The sequence below is a fragment of the Pyrgilauda ruficollis genome, unplaced genomic scaffold (genome assembly GCF_017590135.1).
Source record: "Pyrgilauda ruficollis isolate IOZ18807 unplaced genomic scaffold, ASM1759013v1 scaffold5, whole genome shotgun sequence".
In the NCBI taxonomy this organism is placed as follows: Eukaryota; Metazoa; Chordata; class Aves; order Passeriformes; family Passeridae; genus Pyrgilauda; species Pyrgilauda ruficollis.
In genome coordinates, this window is record NW_024526599.1 from 8,261,005 (window position 1) to 8,269,051 (window position 8,047).

Below are 8,047 nucleotides of genomic sequence, written 5' to 3' on the forward strand. Positions count from 1 at the left end.
TCTGGGCACAGAAGTTACAGTTCAGCTAACTGTTTGTACACATGGCAGTAGTCACAGCTCAAATGCCTGTTAATTATGTGGAAATTATTATTTCTGGTGGATGATCTTTGTAGTACATGATCCCTAGTACACTTCTGTGTGCTAAACAATCAAGTCTTTGTCATAGTAAATAGTTACGTGGGTATCCTAGAATTCTTTTACAGACATCCAGGTGTGTATTTCCATAGCTGTGCAGCAAGAGTTACTGATGAATGTTAAATCTTCCCTCTTTACAAATACGCTTGTGCTATCCTTTCATGTTATAGGAAACCAATCTGTGTAGGTTATATAGAGCTAACAGCTGTCCTCCTTAAATTATTCTAAAGAAGAAACCTGAATAACTTTTAACTGACCTGGAGTACGCGTGGGTAATGTAATTCATCTTCACGTGGACTGCAAGTCTTAAACCTGGCTAGAGGTCTTGGCCTCTGACACCAGGCACATCTCCAGGCTATCACATCACTGCTTTGTGTTTGAGAGATCAGTGTGCTGGAGTTCATGGCAGGACTTCGGTATTTTTATATCTTTGTTAAATTGAGCGGTGTGGTGGAATTTGTTTTGATTTATAAAACTTGAGGTGGTAAACTTGTAGAAGCTGAGCCAGAGTAATTGGATTGAACTAAACTTGTCTGTGGTTGTTTCAGCACTTTGACAGATTTTACCTTTTGGAAATTCATTTTGAAGTTTTGCTTGTATACAACGTCTGAGGTTTGAAATTGCAAGTAGAAACACTGAGTCACTTTGCCATGACACTGTGTAAAATATGGAAGGAAAATGAGCAGATAACTCGATAACTGGGAGGTGTCACAGTAATTACAGTATATTAGGCTGACATCCTGGTGAGTGCTTCAAAAAGATTGTCATGCAGTTAGGAAGAATGAGATGTTCTATATTCCTTGAAACAATTCAGTAATAAGATGTTATAAAAATCTGTTTAATGTGTGAAATTAAGTCTTTTTTAAACATTTTTCATTCAGACTACAACATGATTATAGATCAGATCTTACTGAGTTTTTGAATTTTATTCCTTGAAGTCCATATAGTCATTGCTTGTTTAGCTGGCTTTTAAACTGTCTTGTTAAACTGCACAAGTAATGAAAAAAGAACAGTGTCTATATGTAAACTTTTTACATTGAATTATCAGAAAAATCATACGTAGCCATAAGGTATTCATACTTGAATTTAAAATAATCTAGGCTTAAACTGGTGATGTGCAAGACCAATTTATCAGATGAGTTGTTGCAGAATATTAACATGGCAGTGGGGAAAACAACAAAAACCCCCAAAGCCATTGTATTTATTTATTTATTTATGGTTTTTGTGCTGAGAGTTTTTTGTCCTGACAGGCCTAGAATGGGGGTGGTGGGGGGATGTAGAGAGAGTTTTTTGCCTCACATGTGTTACTGAGACAAGCTGCCGGAATCCATTCAGTTAATTTCATAATCCAATAATGCTTTATAACCAGCTATTAGACTGTTGTATGTTAATGAGTTTCTTTCCTACAGGTGAAAAAAAGACTAATGCTTTCAGGAGTTCTGAATTGTTATTCTGTTTCTTTAAAATTTACAGAGTAGATGCTGGTAACAGTGGAAATGGGAAATAATTATGTGATGTTGTCTGTTCTTACAAACTTGCTGTGGAGAATACCTTGAAATTTTTCTTTTGTCGCCAAGGGTTTCAGATTTTAATGCTAAATCCTCTGTTCATATTCTCTGTAATTTACAGGGCATTTTTTCTGGTAAAGGATTCATTTTAGGGAAGATATCTTTCATTCTAATTTGTCAAGTACTATATTGCAATGTTCCTGTGTTTTTTTTAGTTTTCAACTAAAAGTTAAGATTTAAAGTAATAGTTAAGATTATTATTTCTTTAATTACCATGGCTCAAAGATACAACATTTCAAACAAAAAAGTAATATTTTTTACACATAAAGTCACTTTCATATAAGAACTTTGGGGTTTTGTAGTGTACTTTCCAGTTTGTTACAATGTTCTTACTACGTTATACTTTTACTTCATCCAGCATTGGAGAGGTAAGGAACCTTCTCTAAGGAACTGGCTCAATTACATTCAGACTTTCAGTAGCAGCTGACTTGTTAGTTGTGAAACATACCCTATTGATGGTCTCACCTGGAAAGAACCGGCTGACTTGAAGTCCAGTAGAAATTATGATTTCTTTTTCTTTCATGTAAACAAAGCAAATGTGATTTAAAAAAAATAAAACCCAAAGCCAAACAGAAGATGCTGACATTCTCAAAGCTGCTTGTATACAGTAAATGTGAATTACTTTACAATTCCTCAGTATTGGAAACAAGTCATTTGTAAGGGGATATACTTATAGAGTGTAATGATTTTTGTTCATTTGTTTGTCTTTCAATGCAATAACATATTTATCCATCTCTGTGATGATGCTGTCATATGTGAGGACAAAGTCTGGGACCAGAAATATGTATATTGGAGTTTAACTGTTTTTAAAACGGGGGTTTGCTACACACCTGACAGATACGAAAGGGTTGTACAAAAAACCTTTTATTTTTCTCAGCGGAAAAAGTTCTCTGCTTAAGGAACCTTCCAGGTTAGTTTTCTAATAAAGGGCAATAAAATGCAGTGCAGAATTATATCAGATTGGCTTGTTTGGTCAGTCTCAGCATGATACAATGCATAAATTATCTTCCTATCTTCTAGCTCTTTCAAGAGCAAGAATTCATTGTAGTTGATTTCCAGACTTCTCCAAAAGAAGTAAGTTTCATGAAGGTCAGAGACTTTGCTAATGAGGTGTTGTGATTTATGCTCTGCAGTTTAAGCTGTTGTCTTAAGATCACCTGCCAAGGTCCTGTGCAGAGTTCATCTAATGAAACTGAAAATAAGCTGATGGTGAGACACTTAGCATAATGGTGCTGTAATCAAATTCCCTAAGCCTTGACTGTCCAGTTTTATTAAAATGTAGGGTTTAATATGTAACTAGTTACCTGTTACAAAGGAAAAATAAAACTAATCAAGTTATTAGACTAAAATGACAGCATTACTTTAAAAACAGAATTGCTAAATAATAAATTGAGTAATAACAATATTGCTAAATAAAAATGGAAGCATCCTACGAATATCAGTTCTTATTCAAGTTAACACAATTAACCAAGACAGTACCATGCTAATTTGAAAACTGATAAAGGGGTGATGCCAATTGCTAAGATATGAAGTGCTCAAAAAAATCTCATCCACACTTTTTAATTAAATATAACACTTTTCCATATGCTAATAAATGGAAATTAATATATCTTTATTACTGTAACTTCTTTGTTTCTGCTGTTTCTTCTGTATCTTGCAGGGATTTGTGAATCCATTTGGATTTACACAGTGAGCTAGTTAGGGCAGCTTTAAGAAAAGGAACAAGTGGCTAGCCATGGATGTACAGAATTAAATTTGTTACAACATTACTTCTGTGTTTTGAACATATATTCTTACCAATCACCACCCATATGATTCCAGCCAGAATTGCGGTATTTTGAAACTTAGCTTACTCCCTCCCCAGCTGACCATCTACCAGAAAGATATGGAGGAGGTGGATCTATAGAAAACTGAATTTGGACCCTGGTTGGAACATTCTGTTTTAGTCAAGGTAAGAGATTTTCTTTGGTTTTACAAAAGAAACATTTACATTTACATTTCACAAAATGCACAAGCTTTTTTATAATGCAAACGTGCAATATTCCTTTTCATTAAAAACATGTCTTTAGGGTTTTCAAAAAGGAGAAAACCTCACTAAATCAAAGTATAAAATAATACAAAAAGGAACAGGATCCATGCTGACAATCTGAGCTGGGATTAGCTTTAAAGTATTTACCTGTCCAGTCCATATTTAAAGCTTTTATGTATTGGACATTCCAAAATCACTGTAGCAGTTTGTACAAAGGCACTGCTTCCTTAGGAAGCTTTCATCCTCTTACCTCCCTGGAGCTGAAACCCAGTACTAGTCCATTATTCTGTGGATGCAAAACCAGTTGTTTTCTAGGCATCTTTATAGAGTTAAAGCCTGCAAGTTAAGCAACTGTAACTCTTTTCAAGCGTTTTTGTACTATGAAGTATTTTCCTGAGCATTCTGCCAAGGTGGGGTACCCAGAAGTAGCCCCTTGCATCTTAGCAGGTTTATCAGTATTAAGTCAGCAACTGAGATATATTGTTCACCTTTCTTGCAAGAGTGTGGTCTTGCCAATCCATGTTCAGAATGTGATGCTCTAGGTAACAAGGTGACAAATGTAGAATACTGCAGTACTTTGAGTAATTTGTTTAATACAAATACATTTTTTTCACAACATTAAGCAGATACATTACTTTTGTTTCCCTTACCTTCTGTCTTCCAGTACATATTCACCCACAAAAACATACACTTTTTCTTTTGCAAAAGAGAGGGAGTTAAACAAATAACACAAACTTGTAGTTCCAAATATTATACACAGTAAAATATTTTCATCAGAGTAAGTTTCATTGCATTATTGGAAATTATAAACTGTTTGTTCTGGAGATGGGGAATTATTTTTTCTACACAACAAAAATAAACATTACCTTCAGATAGAGCAGTGTGTGAATGGCACAGTTGGACTAGTCAAGAATCTTTGTAATGCTACTGAGAGTCAAAAGTGGTATGTTTATGCCAGTTTGAAATAAACATTATAATGATTGTAACTTAAACACAGGAAAATAAATGTGCATGTATTCACACGAGGGAATACAGGAGTTATCTTGTTCAAACTTCCAAATCTGACCTGACACCAAATTACTTCTACCTACCTTTATTAAAACTTAGGTTGAACAAGCTGTTCTTGCTAATGGCAGCTCAGAGCAGGTTCTGCCCTCGTGGGTTTAGCCAGGCCAAATTCCACTGTCAGCATATTTGCCAGAGCCGCACTGTGGCTACACAGGAGTTTGATGTGGTTCCTTATTTGAGATGGTATCTTTGTTAAAAAGTCTTGAGACTTCATCTTAAAACCTTCAGTATACTGTTCTGTTTAGTTGTGTGGTTTTGGTATTTTTTTTTCCAGGATAGAATACTGTGGTTAATAACTTAATACAGAAAATTGTACTTTGTTTGGGAATGAAAAAGTATTGGTTGATAAGGATCTGTCTAGTTTCTCTATCCGTGTATTTTCCTTATTACTGAAGACCAGAATCCAAGGCATGGTGGTGTGAATAGCTCCTTGCCCTCTTGAAGAGGTTGAACCCTGCTTCAGAAACTAATTCCAATCCTGCACGAAATTCTTGAAAGCTCTAGAAAATCCAGTCCATCTAAGAAGAGAAAGGGATGCACAGGCTAACACTGTAATGCTTTAAAAGGTTAAAGGCTACTTCAAGCCAGCTGAAATCTCTTGTGCTGGTGACTTGTCTCATTGTCCATCTCAGCAGACAGTGTCCCATTTTACTCCTTTTCCTGCTGTCCACATTCAGTACTTCCAAGGGAGAGGAGGAATTTCAACTGAAGTCTTTCTGCTTTCTTTTATTTAATTAACTGTAAACTCAGTTGCATATATGGTTGAGTGCCAGAACAGTGTTTGAAGTTGAAGGCATTGGTATAAAAGCTTTCATATTGTCTTTTCTGTTGCTGACTCTTCAGTGTGTTTTTAAAAAATGTAAAATCTTGTTGGATGCTACAGTTCTGCTTTCAGAATCTTCAGGTATTTTAGGTGAATTTTATATTTGTTCAAGAAAAAAACCCCAGTGCGAATTACTCTCCAGTAAACTGACAAAATAGGGGATAAGGTACTTCCAATGGGTTCATGATGCTACTGTAGTCAAAGAACAAGCTGGCTAAAGCAGCAGGGTTACTTTCACTTAGTAAGAAACTATTATTTCAGAAAGCTCTTAATTATCTTTCATAATAATGTTCTTTGTCAGTAAATTTTGCCGAGGTTTATTGTAAACATCCTTCCAAACATTCAGTTAGTAATTTTAAGTGTCTGATGTCAGATATCATGAGTTACCTTTTAACAAGTAGCTTTTTGAAAACCATGCCATTGCAGACTATCTTAAGCATGTGCAGTTGCTAGGCATTCCTTAGTTGTGTCATCATGCTCTGAAGACCTTCTGAAATCACCTCCAGAATTTTAAATGGAGAAATTATTTGGTTTTTCTTGTATGTCATTTCAAATAAGAAGCTGCTACAATTGGAAGTTGCAGTTGTGTAGTTGGGAAATTATTTTATATAAAAGTGTGTGCCATTACCTGAAAAAACTTCAACATTAATCCAACTCACCTGGAGTAACTGACAGCAAATATTAACATGTATTACGGACCCATTCAAGCACCAAGGTTTTGTGTCCTGTCTAGCCACATAACCATCACTTAGTCACAGCCAAATTACAAGAGCAATTCCAATACAAAAGAATATAATGGTCGGATTAAAGACCTATTTCTTGCTAACACTGCTACTTCTAGTATTCCCTGAGCCTTAAGCCAGTAAACATTCACGAAGGAATACCTAGTATATAAATCCCAATACATCTTAGGCCCTAAAGCCTGGGTATTTGCAAGAATGGGATGAGTCTGTTATTTCACTGTAAATACTTGAGTGTACAAAGAGAAAATTTACCAGTAGAAACTTCAAGGCTTCTGTAGAACTCTAGTTCACTTGTAATTGTGGCAGATACCCCTCCTGTAAGTGAATCTCTGCTCTCCTGTCCTCTTATTTGCTTTTCCTCCTTTACTAAATACAAGATTAAAAAAAGAACTTTCAACTTCTTTTTAAAATACACATTATGTTCAGGCCCCAGACTTGTGCACACCAGTACATAGCTACTCTGAATCAATACTTGCTCTTGTGTCCTTATAGTAAACACCACAGTTTTGCAAAGTGAATCACAAAATTGGTTCCTTATACATAATTCACCCTGTTGGACACAGGATTATATCTACATTCATTTATCTATTGCACCTTTTAATGCTATTCACACTTCATTTTTATATGCCAGTGCTCAAAACACGAAATTAACAACTGAACTGTTGAATCTCTAACACCTTAAGTTTACCTGTACAGAAGGAAACCATTGATCTGTTTTTTCCAGTCAGGAAGATAAAAACTAGCTTTTTAGAACAAGGAGATAAAAACTAATGTTTTCTTAAGATATGTAGGTACGTATGTTCTCTTATATCTACCTTTCTGTATCACGAATCTTAATAAAACCAAAAGTAGCTTCCATCTTCAGTCATCCTTTTTCAGACCTTTGACAACAGACAATTTACTTCTGTGTAATTCTGCAGTAAACTGCTTTTTTTTTTAATTTACAATTTTGCCTCAATACTTTGTGTATCCAATTGATGCCTAATTCACTCCTATGAAGTAAAATAAACAGCAGAGCTGCTCTTCTAAATGCTTATCTCCATATTCTCTCCTTCCTGTACTTACTTCCCTGACATTTAAAAAAAACTGTCTGCAGCGTATGGAGATGTGAGTTTATATTGGTTGGAACTGCTTAGTTTTCAAAAATCCAGCCATAGTTAAAAACAACTGGTTCAAATATCCATAGTTGACACAGCTGCCCAAACATTCAGGCTCCACTACAGTCACATGAAGGTGTTGCCGTACGAGGCTAAGAGAGGGAGTGCTGCAATACATCTCTCTGTACTTTGATTCTGTTAATGCGTATTATTTGGATTGGTACCCTTTGAAGTGTATCTTTGAAAAGGTAAATAGCAAATACAACTTTTAGTAGTAAACAGATGAAAGGTTTTGTGTCTTCTGTAAACAAAATCATTGTATCACTTCTGTTTTCTACTTTCCCAGCCAACCCAGTTAGGGGGGGGAAAAAAAAAAAGTACATTGTTACATAGGTTTGGCATTGTCTGTTAAACCTGTTCTCTATTGCACTTTCTACACTTCCACTTTCACTACACTTGCTGACTAGTTGCAAAACTACGTCACGAACGGGCACATTCCATACATTAACAAGTTGCTTTGCTGGATCCATTTTCCTTGTACGGTTTTGGTTTTTGTATGGGGTATTTTCTTCTTGTTTGGTTGG